Raw genomic sequence first — 24897 nt, 5'->3', positions numbered from 1 at the left:
CCCAAATGGCATACTCTCAAAATGGACTACTATGGATCTAAAGGGGACTGACAATAAGTAGAAGGGAAAAAAAATCATGAGGCTTTTAAGAATAAGTGATTTTCACCACTTCTTCCTCCTCTGATTCTTTCAAGTTGATGGAGAAGGAGAGATGAGATGTTTATTTAATAGGTACCTATTAGAAGCTACTATGCACTGGACTCTATTTACAAGGCACAAAATCCTTCTAGACCCTGCAAGGTAGATGCTATTATTATCATTCCCATTTTTGGAGCTAGTCCAGGTAGACTAGCTCCAGGTCTTGATCAGGCCTTTTTTTTTTTTTTTTTTTTTTTTTTTTTACACTATATACTTGCATTGCTGTTGTAGGTGCCAAGGGAAAGCTTTTTCTTCACCCCTGAAGATTCGTTAAAAATCAGCAGCAAAGGGCTGGTGGGTTAGTTCAGTTGGGTAGAGCACATCCTTATAACACCAGAATAATGGGTTAGGATCCCAGTACCAGCCAGCCATCAAGAAAAAAAAAAAAAATCAGTGACAAATTCAGATGAGTATGAAGAAAAGGCATAGCAAATTTTATTTTAATGTGCATAGTACATGGGAATTGCAAGAAAGTGATTTACCAATAACCCAATGGGGTGCAGATGCTTATGTACCCATCTTCAGTAGGAGTAAATGATTCTCAGGGAGACGCTATGGGCCTGGAGAACGTACAGTGGACTGGGACAAAGTCTATATTGGCCCTCAGAGCAGACAACGACTGGTAAATGATTCTCATCAAAATGCTCAATGGGACCAAAATAGAAGACAATGGTCTGTGACAAAAACCTGTCCAGGTGAGTTGACAAACTTCAGTCTTTCTTCCTGTGATATCAGTTAATGAAAACTCAGGGGAAGAACCAGAGATACTCTTGTTTTCTTATTTGGTGGGTCCAGACTTTAAGCAAATATGGGTACAGCTTTTTTCCTGTGCTTTAGAAGGTAACAGAGGAGAGAGGAGAGGAAGTGAGGGTGCAGGGAAGGTCACAGAGACCTTGAGGCTGCTTCTTTATTCCAGTATATCAAAGCACCATATTTTTGGAGTAACAGCTTTTGAGCCCCAACAATGAGTTTATTTAGTTGTCATGACAACATTCCCTGGTATAGGTTATTTTGTTTAGGGACCAGTGTGATGTGTCTTAGATTACACAAGCAATTGAGGACAAGATACAGGATATGAGAACTCAAGGCATATTCAGATAATGTCATTGAAAATGTGATTGTCATTAGTCATTTAAATATCATTTCTTGGGCCGGTGCCGGCCTGTGGCTCACTTGAGAGAGTGCGGTACTGATGGCGCCAAGGCCACGGGTTCGGATCCTTCTATAGGAATGGCTGGTTGGCTCACTTGGGGGAGTGTGCTGCTGACAACACCAAGTCAGGGGTTGAGATCCCCTTATCAGTCATCTTTTAAAAATAAATAAATAAATATCATTTCTTTTTTTTTTTTTTAATTTCTTTTTTTGGCTGCTGGCCAGTATGGGGATCCACATTTATTTATAAATTTGGAATTTGCTTGCTGATAACACCAAAGTCAAGGGTTTGGATCCCCCTCCCGGCCGGCTGCCAAAAAAAAAAAAAAAAAAAAAAGAAAAGAAAAGAAAGGTAATTTGCTTCCCAACATTTAACTGTATCCTATTTCCTGAGGATCAAATCTTTGAGGACAGTGGGGAAAAAGCTAATCTGTCCCATCTTTCCACATAGCAGGGGGTTGGGAAATTTTCTTTAATACAGGTACTTTGATATGAACAGAGTATCCTGGTAACACCTAGACAAGATTCCTGCCCTATGTAGCTCACAGGCTACTGGGGGCTGGGTGGAGGCGAGGATGGTAGCTGTCTCCAAGATGGTCACCATCAGTTTCTTCCATCTCTATATGCACATGATTTTGCATCATTGGGAGGTAGAGTCTACTCGTCTGCCCCCTTGAATCTGGGCTGGCCTGCAAATGCTCTGAGCAACTGAGTATAGCAGAAGTGATTCTACACCAGTGCCAGGCCTGCCTGTAAGAGGACTGACAGCCTCTGCCTTGATCTTTTAGAGTCTTTAACTACCATAGAAGATGTCTGTATTAGCCTGCTCAGGGTGCCATACAAAATACCACAGGTGGCTTAAACAACAGAAATGTATTTTCTCACAGTTTATTTTCTGTAGACTGGAAGTCCAAGATCAAGGTGTCTGCAGGTTGGTTTCTCCTGAGGCTGCTTTCCTTGGTTTGCAGGCAGTTGCCTTCTTACTATGTTTTCATATGACTTTTTCTGTGTGCACATAAACCCCTGTTGTCCCTTATTCTTCCTTCCTTCCTTCCTTTCTTCCTTCCTTCCTTCCTTCCTTCTTTTTCTTTTCTTTTCTTTTGGTGGGTGGTCACTACAGGAATCAAACCCTGGACCTTAGTGTAACCAGCTGAGCTAACTGGCCAGCCCTCTTCCTCCTCTTATAAGGACACAGTCCTACTGGATTAGGGCCCCACCCTCATGATGTCATTTAACCTTAATTACTTCTGTAATTACCTCTATCTCCAAATACAGTTTACATAGGTTGTAAGAGCTTCAACATATGAATTTAGGGGGAAAGGTGAAACAATTCAGTCCATAAAAATGTCCAACTACTCCACCGTGGACTACTCTATAAAGTGGGTGAGGGGGTCAGCTGAGGCCATCCTTTGAGCCATTCCCTGACAAAGGCACCAGGCTTGTGACAAAGGCAGCAGCCTAATTGCCAAATGGATACTGTATTAGTTTATTTTGTGTTGCTTATAACAAAATACATGGAACCGGGTAATTATAAAGAAAAATGACATTTATTGCTTACAGTTTCTGAGGCTGGAAAGTCCAAAGTCCATCTGCTGGTGGTGACAATGACCCAGGGATCTCACATTGCAAGGTGGTGGAAGCAGAGAGCTGAGAGAGAGAGAGAGACAGACTCTCCTCTTCTTTTAAAGCCCTCAGAACCAAGCCCCTGACCATCATTTCTAATCCACTGACTACTGTGAGGTCCTACAATCCAATCAACCTCTTCAAGGCTCCACCTTTACTTTCCATAATAGGATCTCCCACCCTCTTAACAGTCACAGTGGGGGCTAAGTTTCTAATACATAAAACTTGGGGGACACAATTCAAGCTTCAGGGAGTTTTGGGGGGACATAATTCAATCCACTACAGATACATTCTGAGTCACTAGTCAATGCTACAAGGAGCAGAAGAATCACCCCAATGAGCCCTGAGTTTTGGGGCAGTTTGCTATGCAGTATGAAATAACCAGAATGAGTGGCATTAAGTTATTAAACAAATCAACATATGTTTACTAATTGTGACAAGTGCTGTGAAGGAAGAGACAGGATGCTAAAAGAAAAAATAACAGGGTGTGTGGGAAAGGCATGTTGAACTGCAAGGGAGAAATAATCGAAGGACCCAGAGTACATTGGGCCTGAAGATTTCAATGCCTTTGTGAGCTCTGGAACCATTTCTCTTCTTTTCTGTGCAAAACTCCTTGGAAAAGCAGATGCCTCTGCTTTCCTTGCAGGTGAGCCACTCCTTCCAGAATCAGCCTCTCACAAAACTTCCTCTATCCTCCCAAGTCACAACAATTTCTCCCTCCTTTTAAGCTCTTTTTAGAGCTTATGCTGTGTAACATTTAATTGACATTGAAGGAGAAATTGTCTTATATTGTAATTTTAAACATATCGAGGTAAAATATAAAGTGTATAAGCCTTCAGCGTATAGCTTACTGAATTGTTATGTGTGTGCAGCCACGACCAGATCAAGATGAAGAACATTTTCAGCATCAGGAAGGCTCCCTCGTGCCTCTGTCCCATCAATACCCAACCCCAGAGATTACCCAGAAGAAATCACCTTTCCAAATTTCTAGAAACATTAGTTAACTTACCTGATCTTGACCTTTATATAAATAAAATCATATTCTAAGCACTTATATCATGTCTCACTTTTTTTTCTTTCTCATTATGTCTGAGATTTTTTCTTGTCTACAGCAATTTTCCGCTCTGTATAATGATTTGTCATATGAATATGTCATAATTTAATCATTTTGCCATTGACAGGTTATTGGGTTGTTTTAAGTTGAATATGTAATAGGCAAAAACTTAATGCCCTGAACATTCTCTTATGCACTATGTTTGTAGGTGATCAAATGCCCTGATTTCTAGGAGTGGAGCTGCTGGTAGATATATATATATGTTCAGTTTTTTAGATACTACCATACAATTTTCCAATGTGAATGTACTAATTTACATTTTTAGCTGCAATGCATGTGAATTCTAGTTGTTCCACATACTAACCAGCACTTGGTATATGTGTTTTAAAAATATTTAGCCATTCAGGTGTATCTGTTATGTTATCTCATTGTGATTTTAATTTACATTTCCTTGATAACTAATGATATTAAGCACCTTTGCATATGTTTACTGATCATTTAAATGTCCCCCTTAGTGAAGAGCCTGATCAAGTCTTTTGCCAATTAAAGAAAAAATAAGGTATTTGGCTGTTTTGTGTTTTGTAGCAGTGCTTTATACCAGGGTTCTTCAAAAAGTTTGTGGAGAAATAGAAGGAAAGATAATAGAAATCTTTCCATGAACTTTTTGAATAATGCTTGTATATTTTGGATGAGTCCTTTGTTACATATGTATTTTGAAAATATTTTCCCTCAGCTTGTGGTTTCACTTTTTACTTTCTTAATGGTGTCTTTTGATGAAAAGAGTTTTTAGTTTTGATGAATTCCTCTTCATCAACTTTTTGGTTACTCCTTTTTAAAATCTTTGCCTACCCTATGTTTATTAAGATATTCTCCTTCTAGAAGTTTTACTTTCCCTTTCATCTTTGGGTGTATGATTCATTTTGAATTCATTTTTGTGTTTGATATGAAGTCTAAATCTAGTTTTTTTCAGTTGGTTATGTAGCATTTATTGAAAAGTTATGGCATACATTTATAACTGCATATATGTCTTCGTCTCATCTTAACACCATGTCCTAGAAGCAGAAATAGATACACTAATGGAAAATCAATTTACCAAATTTATTTGTTTCTTTCAACCAATTACAAAATTTACATCAATTCATATCGTCGGAGTGGTTTTAGCCACTTTTAAAGAATTCTGTGAGGTTATAATTGACCTGTTATACGCTTCGTCTTAATAATGGCTTTTGGGGGAAGATTTGATTTTTCCTTAGTCCAGCAGAGATAGGGGAGACTGAGGGACACAAAAGAATGTATGAAAAGATATTAATCTACAATGTATTTTATTATAAGAATATATCCACAAAAATCCTTTCTATTTAAGCATATGTTCTTCATGAATCTCTTCTTGTAGAAATTTATTTACTCATACATTCATTAATCCAACAAATATTTATTGAATAAATTCTTGGATATAATAATAAATATTCATATATACAATTTTTAATTAAATCAATATTCAAGGTTTTCATCATCATTTCATATTTTTCACAGCTGAGATACATGGTATACCATAATCACTTTTTTTTTTCTTTGACAACCTTTTGACCTTCCTGGAATTAATAATTACCTCCCATGTCTTAGCTAACTTTTCTAAATATTTATTCTTAATTCAACATCAGCTTTCCGACAGTATTTTATGGTCAGACACATGAGGCAATATGTCAGCTCCACTTTCCCCCTTTGGAAACATCCCTCTTTAAGCCCTTCTTTCTTCTATTCCATATAGACTGATTGCTCTGTAGGCTGGCACCTCAGCGGGCACCATGGGAACTTTACTTCTCTCCTGTCTTAGGGACCTATTACTGGATCTCACATCTTTTTTCTTAATTTCCTGTTTGGTGGAACATTCTCCAGAAGCTTCCTGAGAAAGAATGCGTGGGAGGTAAATTCTTTTGAGACCTGAAAATGTCCATTCACATTTGATTGATAGTTTGGCTGGGTTCAGAAATCCAGTTGTGGAAATCATTTTTCTTTATGGAAATGATTTAGAAGGCATTGCCTCACTGTCTTTCAGCTTTCAATGTTGCTGTGGAGAAAAAACGATGCCATTCTGATTCCTAATCCTTTATATGCAAGCTTTTTATTTTGTTCTTTCTGGGAACTTTAAAGATTTTCACTTTATCCCTAGTGTTCTGACACTTCATGATGATGTGCATTGCTGTGGGCCTTTTATTTTTATTTTTTTAAAGATGACCAGTAAGGGGATCTTAACCCTTGACTTGGTCGCTCTGCCAAGTGAGCTAACCTGCCATTGCTATATAGGGATCCGAATCCGTGGCCTTGGTGTTAACAGCACCACACTCTCCCAAGTGAGCCACGGGCCAGCCCTGCTGTGGTGCTTTTGCTGCTAAACATTATGCAGCGCATTTGATAGGCCTTTTAAATCTGGAGATTTAAGGTTTTCAGTCCTAGAAAAGAATCCTGTATTATATCTTTATCTCCTATCTAGGAGATTGCTACAACTTTATTTTGAAATTTAAAAAGATTCTGCCATCATAATATTCATCTTAAGAGCTCCCCCACCGTTTCTTGTTTCGTGAGTGTAATAACTTCTCTTATCTCCCTGGGGATTTAATTATAATTTTTTTAAAAATCCAGTTTCCTGCATTGTATTTGTTTCTTCTTAGATCCTCCTCGTCCCCTCCTGTTTATATTCGTTATTGTCTTTATTGTGGAAATATGTTCACAAGCATCTGGTTATCCTTGGGTTGTCGTTTATATTTGAAATAAGGAACTAAAAACCTGATTCTGGAAGCTGTGTGGACCCGTCCCAAGCTTGTAGACTAGAGAGTCTTCGGGAATTGCATGGAAACCTGGTCATTTCTTCGAGGAGACCTTCAAATGTCAGTGTCTATCGTTCTTTATCTCTAGTACCAATTTCCAGTGGCGTACAGCTTCAGCCTCCTGCCAGAAGTAGACAGAGAGGAGATGAGTCCGGTTGTCTGGCTCTGGGAGTCTGCGGGAAGCGATCTGGGGATCTGGGCTCTGTGCTGACGTTTCCTTCACGCCACTCTCGTTTTTCACCCCTTAGCTTCTCCCTCTTTCAACTTCTGACCAGGCCAACTCCTGTTACTCACATCTACAGCCAGTCTTCATGCTCAAGCCTTCTGAACCCCACTCACCCTAACCTTCTCTGGTCTACGCAAACTCTCCTGCTTTCTCACCTGGTCTACACTGGCTCATTTCTTCCCTGCCGTGCTATCGCCCATTCGCTTGGTTTGCCAGGCAGCATCTCAGGAATAGGGCCCGTGCTGTGTCCTTTGTTTATCCTGTTTATGGATAAACGGGCTGTCTCTTGTCCAGTCCAAAATCGGCGCTGGGTTTTTAGGATCCTCGCGCTCTTGTACCCTGGGGTTGCAGTGAAGGGTCGTGGGAAGGGAGGGGCCAGAGACGCTGAGTTCTAGCCGAGACTGGGAGGAAAGCCTCTCGAGTTGAATCAGTTTCTGATTCCTCTGAGAAAGAGGTTTCTTTGATGTATAGAGATTTGTATTTCTATTTCTGAAATTGGACTCTAAACCATGAAAACAGTAACAATTTACACTACTTGTGCGTTCATTACAGTTGATATAACTCATTTGCGAAACCTTTGTCCAGGTGTCAGGATGGCCGAGTGGTCTAAGGCGCCAGACTCAAGCTCAGCTTCCTCGTGTTGAGGATTCTGGTCTCCGTATGGAGGCGTGGGTTCGAATCCCACTTCTGACACGTCTTTTTCTCCCTCTCGCCCCTCATACTGTCACTTTCTTAGGTATTTCTTTGCGTTTACTCTTTCCACCTTTTCTTTTTCAATGCCAACTAAACTGACTGATCGAAAATGAGGTCTATGCTCTTCCTTTTTCGTTTTGTTCTCTCACGTCTTTTTCTCCCTCTCGCCCCTCATACTGTCACTTTCTTAGGTATTTCTTTGCGTTTATTCTTTCCACCTTTTCTTTTTCAATGCCAACTAAACTGACTGATCGAAAATGAGGTCTATGCTCTTCCTTTTTCGTTTTGTTCTCTACTTAATCACGAATCACTTTTTGCTCTGTGCTCTGGTTAACTAAAGGCGTGTTTATTAAATTCTTACTAACTCAGGGGCGTCCTGGGAGGAAAATTAGTCTGGTGGGAACAGAAAAACCTGTACGTAGACTCCGTGATCACAGACTGTTCTGAGCTCAGGGGTTTATCGAGAACGTATATCACAGGCTCTTTTTCACTGCCAGAACCCATCAGAAGTCACGGTGTTGAATCCGAAAACAGAAAAGTTCACTATTTAGTCATCTGAAACAACACAAAAACCGAAGGGAAAGACAGGTTCCACCGAGATTTGAACTCGGATCGCTGGATTCAGAGTCCAGAGTGCTAACCATTACACCATGGAACCTTCCTTGACGGCAAGGGGACACACGATCCCTCTGAGGTCTGTTTTCTTGTGCTTTTTTTCTTTTCTTCAGAGGGCTGTGTGGAACACAAATGAAAATGACATACCACATTAAATGAAAGCTTTACCTGCTCTGATTTACCTAGCTGATTTTAAAGAATTTTTACTGGGGATTTCCCCCTCTCCCCAATAGAAAATCTTGTATTTCTCAGCGGCGGGGCGATAGAAGTGCCGAACACAGGGGTGGCAGAAGTGGGAGGGGTCGTGCACTGGTTGTTTCCACCTGGCCTTCTTCCCAGTGTTTTTTCCCCCTCCATCTCAGGGGCAGGACAGGATCCTGATCTAGGAATGTTGTTACCCCCGGAGATTTATATTTGCCTTCATTTTCGACCCATGAAAGGGCAAATTAGATTTTATTCTTAAAGTTTAAAAGGGAGAAAAGAAAAATATAACATCTCCTTTCTACTGCTTCACTTAATCATTCTAGGATACCTGCAGAAACCTCCGGAGCAACCTCGTAGTGTCTTGGTACTTCCCTTCAGTTGTAATCTTGGGCTTGAACTTTTAAAATCTGTCCGTCCCTTCCAAAATGCCTGAAGTGCAGATCGAGTCACTCCTCTTTGATAGTCCAAGGTCTGGTACCTAGAAGCTCAATCGATGCTTGTTGCTTGAACGCACAGGTGAAAGGATGAGTGAATGGCTAAATAAATACTCAGAAGGAGAGCCCAGCTTTAGACTTTCCCCCCGAGGGTTTCTTTTTGTCTTTACTGGAGAGGCTAATTTTGACAGATCCGAGGAGGGTTAATTGTTTCGTCTCCTCCTCCTCCTTTTCCCCTCTTTTGCCTTTCCAGGTCCTATCTCCCAGGTGGACATTTCAGAGTTTAGATAGTCCCACAAAGCAAAGACGTCATAGTGCTGGACGTATTTATTTTTCCAAATCTTAATTTTATTAAAACAACATGATTATTTATCTAGAAACTGTAAGAGCAACATAACAAGAGTACTTCAAAAAGTTCATGGAAAGATTCGTATTATCTTTTAATTCATTTTTTCCACTAATTTTTTGAAGGACACTGGTATAACAAAGAGACCATATATGTAGCATGACTGGAAGAAACATACAGATAAAAATTACCCCTTTAGTCAATCTAAGTACTAATTACTGGCCATCTACGCTTAATATGCCTCTGGTAGTTTTCCAAGGTTGAATTGCAAAGGAACTCTTGAATCTTTTTCTGGCATTCATCCTTTTGTATCTCAAAGCAAGGTGTCTGTCACAAAATAGCTGCTCAATAAATATGGGTTGAATTCAATATATCTTCGGGGAGGTGAGGAGGGAAGAAGTGAAATTCAAAGACTTCTGGCTGGGTGACTGTAAAGCGTTTCCAAGTGTCTACCCCCTCCCTCCACACACGTAAACTCTCCGTCTATCTCCTCAGGTCTCCTAGCCTTAAAAGGTAGTCTAAGCTTTCTCATATCCAGCTGAATAATGCACCAAGTCTTTCTTCCTCTGCATAGGTGGCATCCTTTTTATTCTGTAAACCACTACCTTATTTCTTAAAAAGAAGGAATGAAAGAAAGAAAGGAAAAGAAAAGAAAAAAAACGTCCATTGGTTAAAATGATACCAGAACCTCAAAAGCCTACTATTCAACTACAGTTCTTAAACTGCCCTATGAAGATAGGCAAAGGGGAATGGTTCTAGGTGACTGTTTTTTCATCCTTAACACATTTATCACCCAGAAAGGAGACCGGGTAAAGACCTGGAACATCGGGCATATGGCCATAGGTTGGCCTGTTTATTCCCGAGTCTGGATTTAAGAAGGTCACACTTTTCCCTTGGAAGTGCCCATGGTTGGTTCACAATTATTGCAAGGTGAATGCCAACACATAAAGGCCACTAAGGGGAATGACTCGGGGAAGAGATAACTGAGCCTTGCAATCCGGAAACAATTTGTTCCCTGGTAATCTGAGCAAGGATGGTTTGCAGTCACCTGGTAGCAGCGTTGAGTCCAGAAAGAACAAATCAATGTGGCATAATCAGTAGTCCAGAACCCAACTCAGCTGGAGTGTCCTGTGAAAAGGGGGCTTCAAAATACATGGCCCTACGTAAAACTGAAGATCTCGGGAGAATTCCTGCTTCCCCATCTATGTATACTTTGCTCATTTCACAAATCAGAATGACATTCTTTCGTGTATTTATGCACTAAAACTTACCACAAATATTCATTTAGTTTTCATGATGTGGAGAAGCAAGAGAAAAATGGTTCTGTATCTGATAAAACTTACGGTGTATGGGGAAAACAGACAATTACACAAAACTTTCCAAAAGCTATGGTAAATACTAAAATAAGTAATGGATTGAGTGATGACAGAGTACACCCAATGCGTACAAACAGGAATACACAATTAAGGGCAGGTAGCTTGAGAAGTCTGCCAGAGGAGTAGATGGTTCACCTGAAGCCTGCTGTGTACTCTCCAGCACGGGACATTTCTCCTTTGCCGTACGTATCAGATTGAGATTTTTTTTTTTTTTTGAAAATTCATTTATTAATTCACGAAACCACTTATTCAATTTATTAAACAAATATCCGCTCATTCTAACAACTAAAACGGAAGTGTTTAAAGTAAAATTTATAATCTCCCCTTCCCTCTTCTCCGACACTATCCCTAGGAACAATCTGAAGTGTACCCTTCTATACATTGTACTGTTGTACTATTCAGTAACATTCTTTATGCTGGTAACAATTTATCTCAGACGTCATTCATACTTTAATCTCATTCTTTACAGTAGAATTTGTGCCATATTGGAGCCATTATGTGTCCCAGGCTTGTCTTCCCCATTAGGCATCAGAGCAGGGTCCCTCTCTCCTGTTCCCCTCCAGATCTTCAGTGTCTAATTGAGTTCAAGGGAGGCTTCCAGAAGAAGCAATTTCTAAGCTGAGGCCTCAAGGATCAGAAGTGATGCGCGCGTAGGGAACTGCTTGTTGCTGAGAGAGGGTGCTCCCTGGCGACACAGAAACGCTCACGCAAGGACCAGAGTGCCCCCAGCTGGTGGGCCGTAAGTGGCAGTGGCGTGGCGAAACGCGGCGCCTTTCGTAGATTCGCCTCAGTTCAGATCAGAGGGATGAGGGTTCAAAATGTGAAAAGAGAAGGCTGCGGCGATGCAGAGAACAGTGGCGGGTTCGGGAAGTATTCATTCCTTCAGTGACCTACGCGGGACCTTTTTCAGTTGCACGTGGACTCAGGGGGACTGATAACCATTCATTCGTCCATCGTGTATTGAATGTAATAAGAAGATATTGCTGTATCTGCAAAACTTAAGTACCTGGCACATGGTAGGCGTAGAATAATTTTTTTAAATACACAAATTAATTAGATAAAGGCCCGTTATATGTTGAATACTTCTAGGTGGTTGTCAAAGGAGTCAATATCACACAATAGATGCTCATTAATTATTTGCGAATTAAAATAATTACTTGAAGGCCTATCACGTGTTGAACATTGTTTGGGGAAGGGTACATTTGTTATCTCTGGTCCATGAGAAAATAGTGGGAGGAGAGGAACCTGCCCGACTTTGGAGGCTGTGAGGACTGTCCAGACCAAGCATGAAAAAGGACTCCCATTGCACCGGAGTGAGGAGGGAAGAAAAAAAAAGTTGGCAGCGGTGGGATTCGAACCCACGTCCCCGAAGAGACTGGAGCCTTAATCCAGCGCCTTAGACCGCTCGGCCACGCTACCGACTGCGGGGCACTACTGCTTCCGTACTTCGCCCGAAGTCACTCGCCCCTTTCTGGTCTCTTCTCTCCTCCCCTTACCTCCGCTCCGCGCCTCCCCAGCGGGCCCTTCCTCCGGCGCTCGCTCCTGCGGTCCAGCACCGCCCTAGAGCCCCCTAGCCCCTGGCCCCCGACACTTCGCTTCCTCACAGCTCCCAGGTTGACCCTGGACGGACGCCGTAGGTCGTGCGGGAAGAAGTTCCTGTCCCATTTGTCACCAACACAGGGAAAAAGGGTTACGCAGACTGAGAGCTCCTGAGGTCGCTGTGGGCTCCACATCTGCTTTGAAACCAAAGAGTAAGCCCCCGGACTTCAGGAGTGAGCAAGTCTGGCTGTTTGTTAAGGGGGAAAGAGGAAACAATCCTGAGACCTCCTGTCCCTGCCCCCTTTTTCCATTTCAGGAGACCGAGCTCTCCACATAATCTCACAAAGGAGACGAAAGAGCGCAGTCCTTGCTATTTAAGTCTTGTCTGTCTTTCAGAAAAAGTGGTGTGTCTACGAAAGCCCTGATCGTAGAGAAAAAGGCTGCTGCCTCCGGCCAAGCAGGGAGGCGAGGAACCCAGGGCCCTGTACAGGACTTCCGGGCCCTGTACAGGACTTCCGGCCCCTGCAGCCGGTGCAGTCTGCGCAGAAACGTCCGCGGCGGGACGGGGTTCGGCTGGGAGTCGGCCCCCGCCTTGTTTGTGTGGCTTTGTCATCCGAACTGTTTTAGACGCGAATAAAATCACAACTCCTCCTGATTTTGGGACACTGTAATTCAAAGAATTTAAAACTGATTCTTATAGTGTTGTTAGTAGATGGTTCCTTCAAAAGCAGCGGGCAGTTGCCTCCTTAGCGCAGTAGGCAGCGCGTCAGTCTCATAATCTGAAGGTCCTGAGTTCGAACCTCAGAGGGGGCAGTGCAGCTTTTTCTGTCAACTCAAAAGAAGTAAAACAATGAAGTAAATTGATATATCTGTCTTCTCTCATCTTTTTTTTTTTTCATAGAAAAGTATAAAATACGTCTTTTGGAAAAAATCCGAGGAAGTTATTTTTTTTAAAAAACAATTTTCAATTAGCCTTAAAAAATTTTTTTTTTTTATTGAATCAAACTTTATACATGTTTTGGAGGTTCAACACTGAGATATGTTGATCAAATCAATATTACTAGCATATATATCGTTACAAATCGTAATTATTCTTTATTCCCCTTGTCCAATCCCCCCCCCCCCCGCCCCCCTCTAGATTTCTTCTCTCCTTCTGAAAGAGTAATAGTTATTCTGTTGATTTGTTGCCTCGATGATCTGTCCAATGCTGAGAGGGTGTGATCAGGTCCCCCAACATTATCATAGAGCAGATGCTTCTTCTGTCACTCTGGAATGGGCTTTGTGGAGAGAGAGACATCCTCTTTTCTTTATCTCTGCTGGTCCAGGGAAGTTACTTTGATGAGACTGAACGGGTAATTTGAAGTTTAACCAATCCTTGTAATGTTCAGTTACAGAGTAGTGATTTTCACTAAGAATTAAATACACCAAAAGTCTTCCAGTTTATTTCATACCAATTGGAGATAAAGCTAGAATGTATTTCAAGTGCCTTTCAGATAAGCTTTTTTTTTAATTGTTTTTTTTTTTTTAGAAAAACACCAGGACCAAGAAACTTACTGGTTCTAGGGTGCCAAGAGAGGGGGAAGGAGATGGAGAACTGTACTGGGGATGTGGAAGGTGTAGTATGGTGTGCAATCTATTTTTAATTACTGACTTGCTTATCTGTCACATTCTTGTGGAATTGCTTACCAAGAGATGACCATCGATGGCATTCAATATGAAAAAGAAAAAAAAAAAAGTAAAGAACTTTCCTCATAGTGTCATTACATTGGGCGTTTTCTCCTGCTACTAGTGCTGTTGATTGGATCTTTAAGACATCCAAACTACAGGACGCCGAAAAGGGTGAAAAGAGAAACAAGAGGAGGTGAAAAAGATAGGCTGATATTCAGAGTCAAGATAAGCACTTGACTCAAATAATAATGAACAAGACTTATATTTAATATCCTGCTCTTAACATGTCAGCTTTTGAGTTGGAAGTATTCAATAGTATTTATCAAGCACTTGCGATGTGCCAGGATATTTACTGAGCACCTATTATGTGCTAGACACTGTTCAAAGCTGTGTCCATATTAATCTATTCTCTCTCAGTGTCAAATCCACCCTCATATACTCTGTTCTGTGGCTGGGCGTCTGCAAAGTGCACTTTTCAAAGTCCTTTGCCAACTGGCTTTCTCTTCATTTTTGTCAATAAGAACCAGGAAGAGACTGGAAGGTAGGAGGAGAAAGGCACTGCTTTTCTTGAGTTCTGCTCCTTCTGTCAGATTGCTCCAACAATGGCAATTGGCCCCAACCTCCGATCTCTTTATGCATTCCCAGAACATCTCATTGTGCGCTTAAGATATACTAGCAGCAGTAGCAGCAACAACAGCGTAGCAGCAGCAGACCAGTGCTCCCTCAGAGTTCTGTGGTGCCCTTCCTCAGGGATTCCAACCTCTTTCCTTTTGTTCCCTTGGCCCTGGAAGGTGGTAGCTACTTCCCTTCCCATAGGTATTATCACTGGGTTACCACAATTGAAATACCTAGTTTCCTTAACCGGACCCTGATTGATACTTAAGGGGTGCAAGTATAGCATGGTGAGCAACCCCAAAAGCTCCTGCTCTCATGGAGTTACATTTTAGTGGGGAATAACAGATGATAAACTCAACCAAATATAATAAATATCAGGTAGTGATGCACGCTGTGAAGAGAAAAAAAATCAGAGCAAGAGAATTGAGAATAAAGGGGAGGAGATTGCTTTATAATAAAGGGTGATCAGGGAGGCCTTCTGACAAGAAGACATTTGATCAGTGACTCAGAGGAAATGAGTGAGTGAGCTATGAGGCTATCAGGAGGAATAGAATTCCAGGCCAAGGGAACAGTAGGTACAAAGGGTTTGGCAGGAGTGTGGTTGGCATGTTCAAGGAATAACAAGGAGGCCAGTATGGTGAAGGTCAGTGAATAAGGGGGAACTTGATAGGAGATGAGGGGTTAATGTGCATGTAGATTATATAGAGTCTTAGGTCATGATAATGATCAAAGAGGGAATTTATTGCATAAGAGAAAAAAAAGACACCAAGGAGGTAAATTAGGAAATTCAAGAGAAATTGTGGAAGTCAGTCAGACCTACATTTATTTTATGTTTCATAAGATTGTGACTTCTGTTTTGGCAAACTATTGCCTTCTTGGCTTGCTCTCTTTGATGAATCCCAGGTGGCAAACAATTTAGCGTAGCTTCCAGCCAATATCTAGCTAGGAGCTGGGGTCCTCAGTTCAACAGACCTTGAAGAACTAAATTTAGCAAAGGACCACACAAACTTGAAAGTGGATCCTTCCCCAGTTGAGTCTTCAGATGTGACTCCAGCCCTGCCTGGCATACAGCTTGTGACAGACCTTGAAGCAGAGGATCCAGCTCAACCATGCCCAGAGTCCTGCACTTAGAAATTATGAGATAATAGATGTGTGTTGTTTTAAACCATTAAGTTTGTTGTTATTTGTTACAACAGCAACAGATAACTTACATATTTGGATTTCTAAATTGGTGCAGCAGAGTCATCTGAGAGTTTTATTAAAAATAAAGATTCCCAGGCCTCATGCTGAATTATTCTGAATCAGTAGATCTGAGATATAATCTGTGAATGTGGGTTTTTAACAGCAGCTCCAGGAGATTTGAATGCAGTCAGAGGGGCAACATTTTGGAAGTCCAGGCCTGGGACATGTTTTGCCTGTATCCAATTATCCCACATTTACTGCCTCTGGGGAAATCCACTTCCAAGATTCTCCTTGTTTTTGTTTGACCACTCAGGGCTTGCTTATTGGTCAAAAGTAGGAGTTTCCTCGGGATTCCATAAGGTCAATCAAGAGCAGACCACATGCACCATGCTTCCCAGAGAACTCAAAAGATCCAAAGTAAGACTGTACTTTCAGGGATCATTTCTATAGTTTATTATTAGAGAAGTTTCTCTGAATGTGTAGCATACCAAAACCCATGAGGTGGTTCAGTGTTCTCTCCTGAACATGAAGCCGGCTCTTGGTATTGCTTTGCTGCAACTGCCATTTGCCATTGATCATTCTCCTTCGGGAGGGAAATAGGGAAAGATCACAGTCTGAGTCACTTTGGCTTAAAAAAAAAAAATAATTGGAAGTGCCCTTTTCTATTCTGCTTTATATCTGCCTTTTGCAGGAAAGTTTATTTGAGAAATGAGCTACTGAAAGGAATCAATAACCTTGATACCTCCTGCTCTCTTAGTCCCCAGGGGTGGTCTGGGTCCAAGTCTTCTGCTTTCTTCTAGATGTTCCCTAGTCTCTCTGCATCATTCCTCTTCACTGTCATATAGTCACTAGGCCAAGTTTGCATGGCCTTTCACTGCACAGTGGCCTAATTCATGTTTTTGCCACATTTTTTGCTCCACTGTGGCCGTTGTTTACATGAAACCAGAGTAGTTTTTTTGAAATCACCTCTGTTTATGTTGTTCCTCCCTGCTTAAAATCTCGAGTGGCTTCAAATTGCTGCTAGGGTGAGGTTTACACTGCACTGTTGGCCATAACCTCTGAACCTCAGTCACTGCTCTGTACCTGCCTTCCCGTGTACCTCACCACCCCCACCTCCATCAACGCTCTCTCAAGCTCTCTGCACTCCAGCTCCTCAGGCCTTCTTTCAGGTATGTGAGAGTGCTCTGCACTTTGCCTTCCTGAAATGTTGGAGCAATATTTTTGTCCAACTGATTGCTACTAAGCCTTCTTTTCTTAGTTTAAGCATCATTACCTGGGAGAAGTCTTCTCTAATCCCTTGGAAGAAGTCATCCCCTTTTATAATTCACTCTCTTGGAGATGGGGACAGGGAGAGCTTATGGTGTGCAGAATTTTGTCTCGCCTTAATTTTCTGCCTCTATATTCCCTTTACTTTGATTTAAATCTATTAATATTTTCCATTTTATCTTACACTGTAGTAGTGTAGACCACCTCAAATCTGTTTTTGAACAGTGGCATAAATAAATACACAATCAGAAATACACCATGCTACAATCATTGTATTAAACTTAGCCTTTGAGGAAGAATTTTCTGTTGCAGCATTTAAGGGAGGAAAGTGGATGAGAGATCAAGAGTACGTATAACTTGTCTAAGGTGGCACGACCAAAACGATGAAATACGATGTTCTAACTGATTTTCTGTTTTACCATAATAAGAAAAACAATAACGATACCTAATTTTCATTGAACTGTTAGCATGTCGCAGACACTATTCCAAGAGTTTGCTTGTGTTATCTCATTTAATTTGGAAACTCAGGTCATGAGGTTATACTTGTTTGTTTTTCTCAACATCGTGTAACCTAAACTTTTTCTTGAGAACGTTTTTGACAATGGCTATTTAAACATTTATGGTGTAATCATCATTTAATGGCTGCTTCTCCCTTCTAAAGTGTAAACTTCCCAAAGTCAGAGGTAGTACCTTTCTACTGCTGTAAACCCAGGACAAAGCCTTGCTCACAGTAAGTTTTTAAAACCTGTTTGTTGTGCGCTCTTTGTGCCAGGCATTCTTAAGTTCTCGGGGGAGACTGGAGCATAATCTTTGAAGAAGAAGGACAAGAAGGACCAGGTGATGAGATGTCAAGTTATACTTGTGTACTACTTTTAGAAGTAATCTGTTGGTTACATTACACAGGATGGGAGTTAATTTTCTCCACGATCTGGGGGCAGTAGTAGTCGTAAGCCATATTCAACAGAGGCCAAAATAAAGTTGGGAATTTTAAAAAAGGAACATGGACAGAATTAAAGAAGAAAAACATCAGAACTTTGTCCATACATGTTTCTTCACACAACAGTGTACAGAAAAATAATCTTTTCAGAGGGCCCGAATAGCTCAGTTGGTAGAGCATCAGACTTTTAATCTGAGGGTCCAGGGTTCAAGTCCCTGTTCGGGCGTGTGGCTCTCAGCCTCCAATTCTGACTGCCCACTTGAAAAAGCAAAAAGCTGTACAATTTTATATGGGACACCCCCTGTCCCCCCAAACCCCTTTAGGAGATGTCCCCCCAAACCCCTTTAGGATCAATCGTTTAGTAAATAATTCTGATACGAACTACAGAAATACAGTGAGGTGAATACTGTACATGGAACCTCTACAGTGAGCTGGTCTTAGATTTTGTGAAGAAAACTAACAGCCAAGAAGCACTTCAGAGAACATGGCTTTGTGCCAGAACCATATTTCTTTGCCTGTTAATCCCATTTAACTAAAACAAATAAAGCCAGGGTTAAATTTCTACACTCTCCTTGTCAGATGAGTTTAACCATCCATAGAAGTCTCCAAGAATGAAGTTACTACATCTCCTTGTAAAGAATGAGTTTAGCCATCCCTAGGTAGAAGTCTCTAAGAGTGAAGTAGAAGTGACCTACCTACTCAAGAGGTGATTAGTAAATGAGTGGCTGAGAAGGATTTTCAGGAAATCCAAGTCCAATGAAGTAACAATAATAAAAATTAAATAGAACTAATAACTCTCATCTGATCAATGGTATTGTAACCTCGTTTAGGAAAACAGCAAGCTATGATCGGAGTTCTGTGATCGAATCTCTGTCTGACTCTATCCAGGGGGTGAACACGTGGGTCAACACAAGTTAAGTTGGCTTGGCTTGATTTTTTGGTGGTGAACGTGCCAGACTATTGTTGCTTGATATCATAGTTATTAATATTTTATTACTCCTGTTACTTTGATTACAGGTGCACAGAGCAAACTTCTGTTGTTACTTGCTTTCCAGTGTAGAGTTTATTTTACACAGAAGGGAATATGCTGATCGATCACCAGTATAGCTGTAATATATTTACATTATGGCCTGGAACATCTCTGACATTTGGTTATTGTGAGTCAGTCTTGCAAGCCCCACCAAAACTCTAGGTAAATTAAAAAATAATTTTCAATTTTACAAAGGAAAGAAACAGATTCTGAGTGGTGATGGCTCCAACAAGGATTAAGTATTCTCTGAGGAGCTGCCTAAACCGCCAGGCAATCCAGCTCTTAGGCCTCTTCCAAATCCTTACCTGTATCTCTTTTAACTGTGTCAGGTGCAGGTTTCTTGACTCAGAGGCTAAGGGTCCAGAACACTGTTAAGATATTTTCTAGTATATGCCTCCGTGGCAAGAAAATTTTGTGTAAACATGAAGAAACAATAATTTGGATGTGAAAGTGCATAGGAGACTGAATCTCACAAGTCCTGGATGAGACAGGAAAGAACTTTTAAATCGATCAAGGGTTTTTTCGTCTCCCAAAGGACACCAAACATCAGTCGAAAACAGCGTTGGAAAGAACATTCATTATTTTATGGATCTCCTTGATTATTCTATTTCCTGATTCAGAGGTTGCAACCTGTGGAAGAACAAAAGAGGCAGTTTCGATACCATGTACTGTCTTGCAGTGAAGAGCTGATTCTGTCAGATGACCTTGCTTCCTATAATACATCAAGTGATGTGTCAAATCACGGCAAGAACAACAAAATGTTTCCTCTTATATACTTTAATTTGAAACATGGCTTGAAAGGCATCTTTTTGACTTGTGTGAAGATTTAATGAAACCACCAGAAACATAAAACAATGTTGATATCTTTGTCAAATAGAAGTTAGACCTTGCTCATCTATCTGCATATTTGGCAAACAATGCAAATATAAATTTTGCCAAATTCCATTCAGACTATAAACTTCTTACCAAAGAAAATGAAAAGATCTTACATGCTAAGTGTCCCACACACCTTGTGCACAACACTGCTAAAAAGGAATGGGATTTGCTTACTTGTGATATTATACTGAAGTTTTCATGATTTATTTAAGTCTATAGTCACTTTTTAGTTTCCTCAATGTGAAGGATGTTGACTAAGAAGTTATTAATGAGATAGAAATAAAACACATGTATTTTGCAGGACCAAAGCCTGTATTTTAGAGTACCAATAGGCCAAAGCCTGTAGCTTAGAAGGACAATGCCTGTACTTTAGAGGACCAAAGTCCTGTAGTTTCGGAGGCCAGAGCCTCTAGTTTAGGGGGCCAAAGCCCAGCCTTTTAGGAAAACACTTAGAATTGCTAAGATTAAGAAAGACCAGAAAACTTTCACAGCACTGAAGCCTTTGATGTAGATAAGAGAGTTGCATAAGCAATCTACTGATTGCTCTGAGAGCAGTTGCCCTTGGTGCAGCTAAACCTAGATGCTGGGAAAGTATTGTAAGCTAAAATCTTCAAGAATATTCTGCTAGTTAGTGCTTGGGGGACATTCCACATCTTGTCCTAAGCTGTCTCCTTGAGTTTCTTGGGGAGTTAGGCACTTTGGTGATTATCTCATTGTTTCTTTTTGTATGTCACATAGCTTAGTTTTATGACTCCTTTTGATGGTAAATTGCTTGAACTATTTTAAGTTATACCTGCTTTAATGAAGATTGTCATGTAGCCAGTTTGTCTATGTTTTCACTATGATTGATTAACCACCTGTTTTTCTTCTGTAACTTTCTTGTCTTTACAATAAAAACTGAAGCAAATACTGACTTGGGGCTGTGCCTGGGCTTTCCTCTCTTGAAGGAGTTTTCCTCAGTGCAGTTGCTTCAGGCTTCTCTTTGCTCTGAATACATGGGGCTCTGAGTAATCTTTTGCATCTCTGTCACTCTGTAAGAGGTGACACCTCAAAACATGCAGAAGCACTTAATGGTATTTTAAACTGTATAGAAATGTAAGGAAATAGCTTCCTTAGATATATGCCCACAAAATTGCTATCATTGCTGCCAGTTGCAGAAAAGATGTTAAAATATTGGCACACTATAAAATCATATTTTTTAAAGTGTCAAACAAGAGGAATGTTCTCTAATTTAGAAATACTTTGAGGGTGGGACTGGAGAAAAGGACTGCAATAAAGCAGAAATTGATACTTTGATTTGTTTGATGTTGTCAAAGAATAAAATTTCAACAACTTCAGTTTAAAGATCTAATTGGCTTTTATTAGCAATTCATGAATTGGGCAGCATCCCATCTATGAAAAAGAAAGATGCTCCAATGAGCTGAAGAGAGGAGGTGGGCTTTTTAGGAATAAAAGTCTGAAGAAAGTAGGAACAAGGAATAAGAAGCGGATTGGTCTTATCAAAGTTACTTTCCTTATAGGGTTAAAGCACAGGGTACTTCCCTATCCTGCTGGCTCAGGTAGACTGGGCCCCTTTCTACTGGTTAATCCCCTGTTTTTTTTCCTTTTTGGTCTTTTTTGAAAACTAGCTCATTTTAAAGTTCACTGTGGTTACTTGGCACCTGGCATGAGTGACTTCATTAAAGTTTGGTTTGGTCTGTTGGGGCCTAGTGCAAGAGCTCAGTCCAAAACAACAGCCTCCCATAAATTTTATTTAACAATGTTATGTTGTATAGATTGTGACAAAAACTCATACACTGAAAAAAAGTTATTCTTTTTTTATTTGAAATATGACTGTTTCAGAAAGAAAAAAAGTTACCAGAAAAGGGCAGCCAAGTTAAACACAGCTTTCTCAGTTTCTTTAAAGTATAACTTATTTGGAATCCAGTTTTTATTTCACAATTTCAAATTACTACTGTAGTTTAAAAGCATTTTCCTTGAGAAAGTGAGGTTTAACTTATGATGACATTCAATATTCAATGTGCTCTGGAGTATTTAAAAATTATGGATGTTTTCGACATGTGTATGATATGATAAAATTCTAGATGCAAAGGACCTGATTGACTAACAGCTGGTCTACCAAAGCAAGCCTGTAGATATAAAGTGGATGGACGTTCTTGGAGAGCTAGATACTAATTCCTATAGGCCTTAAAAGCCTGTTGTTGCTAGTAAGTAAAATTCTGAGTATTCAATGCTCAAATGCTTTCATTGAAAGGATTTTTACCTTGATTTTATCACATTGGAATGTTACCAGGAAGCTGCTTGATAAGAGTAGAGCTGCAAGTCAAAGGGAATTTTACCTTTGATTGTATTCAGTTTTACCTCTAGATAAAAGAAAATACAGATGTCCTAAATGTCACAGGAGTTCACAGAAACAATATTGGAAAAGGAAAGAGAAAGGGTAAAGATATCCTACTGTATCATGGGACAGAAAGGAACACGTCATTGTTATTTTTTATTAAATATAGGTATATCTGCTTATATAGTTTTATTGTATTTACAGTCTTCTTTTACATTCTTATTGTATTTTACATTCTTCTTTGTATTTATGTTTTTCTTACATTAATTATCCTAAGAGTTCAAATAATATAGCCTATGAGATTTAAATATCTAGTAGTTTTTAAAAGTCAAAATAAATCTCTGCATCAGAGAACTGAAAGAAACATTATAAACATATTGTTGTATTTTTCTCACATGTTATTAATGTAATTAGTCCTATTATAACTACCACTAATTGCCATTATTAACTACTGTTATTGTTTTGTTTAAGTAATACCATTTATACAACAGAAAAGTATATAATACACAATAAAATATAATTTCAAACATACATTTTTTAGATTTTATATTAAGGTAATAACATATGCATATATTTATTTGTTATATATGATATGCTTATTTTTTTTGCTCTGGTATGGCTATGTCTCAGTTAGCTCTCTAAAAAGTTAAACACTCAGAGTAACTGCCTCCCCAAAGTTTGAAGGAACACTACTTATGAAAAGAATAAAGAATTACAAAGAGCTTCCAGCAAGCTTCAAGGACAAGATCTGGCTTACAGGATGAATACGAATGATTTCTAAAAGACAACAGTGGCTTGTAAATGACTAGAGGTAACAGGATGGCTGTCAAAGACTATTCTTTCTTTTCAGATACTTGTTCTTTGGGTCATAAGAGCGCTCCTGTCTAAATAATAACACTATTCTAGCAACACGCAAAGAAATTCTGGTTCCATTTCTGCTATGAAGAAGATTAATAGATGCTGACTCATAAACTTGATGCTGGTATACTTCAGCTCTTTTTTGAACACTCAGGGATTTAATATTTGTTATAGAAGACCCTCAGGGGTCAAGTGAAGAGTGTGTTTTCATACAAAGGGAAGATTAACTGGGCCAAATGCCCCTGAGAGGTTGAGCAAATTGAAGACTGAGAATTGACCATTAGATTTGGCAAGATGGAGATTGCTGGGTCTTGACAAGGGAGTTTCAGTGGAGTGGTTTAGAGTGAGATAAAGAGAGGAGCACAGTTAGGAGTATTCTCTACCCATGTAGCTATTCAGATTCAGATTAGGAGTAAGTGGTGTGTTTGGTTTGACCAAGGATAGGGGGTGGACAAAGGAGCTGAAGATTTTGCAAGCTAGTAATGCTGGTAATTAATCATGAAATCTAAGTTGTATAAAAAGGGAAGTAAAGATGTGAAGAGGAAAGGAATGCATTAAATACTTTTCCAGTGGGTAAGAGAAAATGAGCTGAAAAAACCGGAGGTGGTGGTGGGTTGAAGTGATTACTGAAATGTACACTTTGGACTTGGTGCCTGCAGTTTAAGTTAATGGTAAGGTCAAGGGTAGTATGTTTTTCAAATTGCAGGTTGTGATGTCTTTGCGGTTCATGAAATCAATGCAGTGGGTCATAACTAGAATTTTGATTTTAGTGAAAGATAATAGAATGAAAAAGGTGAGTGCATCGCAAATTAGTAAGAGATGTGATGTAAATTATATTTTCATTATGGGTTCCACTAAGAAAAGTGTGGAAAACAGAACAGGAGGAGAAAGATGGAGTACTTCATTTAGAAATGAGAAAGTCAAGGACCTGGGGGAGATGGGATTAGGACTAAAGGCTGAGGGAATCCACGTCTCCTTGCACACCTGAAAGCCATTTGCTAGACAATGTTTGGAAAGTAAAAGAAAGTCAGCCGAGATGTTGGGTACCGTTCAAGCTTTATGAAAGGAAAAGAATCTGCCAGGCTGTGCTGAAAGTGGGGAACAGACCGGGGCTGCCCTCAAAATGGAAGACAGCACCAGGTGTGGGGTGGCAGAGCTTATATAGGCACCAAGGGTTGGCTGATACCATCAAGGAGGGGCCTTATGCTAATATGGAAACTATGCGACCGTGTTGAAGAACTGCGCCCTTGCAGAAGCAAAAGCGTTTCTGTGTCAGTCAGGAGGCTTCTTGTAAAGGGAAGGGGGGAGGGGATTGGTGCTGGAGTGGAAGACGAGACCTGCGGCTATTTTGTTCTTATTGTGTGCACAATGGTGCCTGTCATGTCCATGATACATCATTCCTGCCTTTTAAGTATAGGGAGAAGGGAAAACGGGGGAAGGTCCCATTCCTCTGAAGCTACTTCCTGCTGGAGATGGGCAAAGATATGAAAAAATAAAGATTTATGTTGGCGGGTAAAACAATTAGGTGGCGGGGTATTGGTTTCATGTGGGGAGGCTGTATTCTTCTGGGGAAGGGTCGCTGATTCTGAGGGGCTGATATCCTCCTCGCAGGAACAATTTGGTGACCTTTTGGTTGGTGAAAGCCTGTATATGTTCCTGCAAGAAGTTAAAGAAACACTGAAAGAGACAGGGACCAAAGAGTAGATGAGGCCCAGCACAGTTAGGGGTCCTAGTAGGGGCATAAGCCAGGGTATCCAAGGGTTCAGTGAAATGGTTTAAGCTGGTTTGGATCCCCCAGATTCATTTACATAATAACAGCGTTCCTCCCCCAAGAAGAGTCAGGTGCCTTCCTTCTCGGCTGTAAGGAAGTCAAGGGCCCGATGGTTCTGTAAAACGACTGTC

General features: G+C 40.4%; 5 non-coding genes across 5 annotated transcripts; 3 read left to right on the top strand and 2 right to left on the bottom strand.

Moving 5' to 3' along the window:
- Positions 1-7605: 7605 nt before the first annotated feature.
- On the top strand, positions 7606-7711 carry TRNAL-CAA. Its single transcript has 2 exons — positions 7606-7643; positions 7666-7711. It is a non-coding gene; the product is annotated as a tRNA-Leu (tRNA).
- A 586-nt stretch (positions 7712-8297) lies between these two features.
- Positions 8298-8369, bottom strand: TRNAQ-CUG. Its single transcript has one exon. It is a non-coding gene; the product is annotated as a tRNA-Gln (tRNA).
- A 3654-nt stretch (positions 8370-12023) lies between these two features.
- On the bottom strand, positions 12024-12105 carry TRNAL-AAG. Its single transcript has one exon. It is a non-coding gene; the product is annotated as a tRNA-Leu (tRNA).
- Positions 12106-12965: 860 nt separating this feature from the next.
- Positions 12966-13038, top strand: TRNAM-CAU. Its single transcript has one exon. It is a non-coding gene; the product is annotated as a tRNA-Met (tRNA).
- Positions 13039-18046: 5008 nt separating this feature from the next.
- On the top strand, positions 18047-18119 carry TRNAK-UUU. Its single transcript has one exon. It is a non-coding gene; the product is annotated as a tRNA-Lys (tRNA).
- The last annotated feature ends 6778 nt before the right edge of the window (positions 18120-24897 follow it).

Source organism: Galeopterus variegatus, unplaced genomic scaffold (genome assembly GCF_000696425.1).
Source record: "Galeopterus variegatus unplaced genomic scaffold, G_variegatus-3.0.2 Scaffold3262, whole genome shotgun sequence".
NCBI classification, from domain to species: domain Eukaryota; kingdom Metazoa; phylum Chordata; class Mammalia; order Dermoptera; family Cynocephalidae; genus Galeopterus; species Galeopterus variegatus.
The sequence above is the reverse complement of the archived record's forward strand: the minus strand, read 5'-3'. Positions and strand labels throughout refer to the sequence as shown.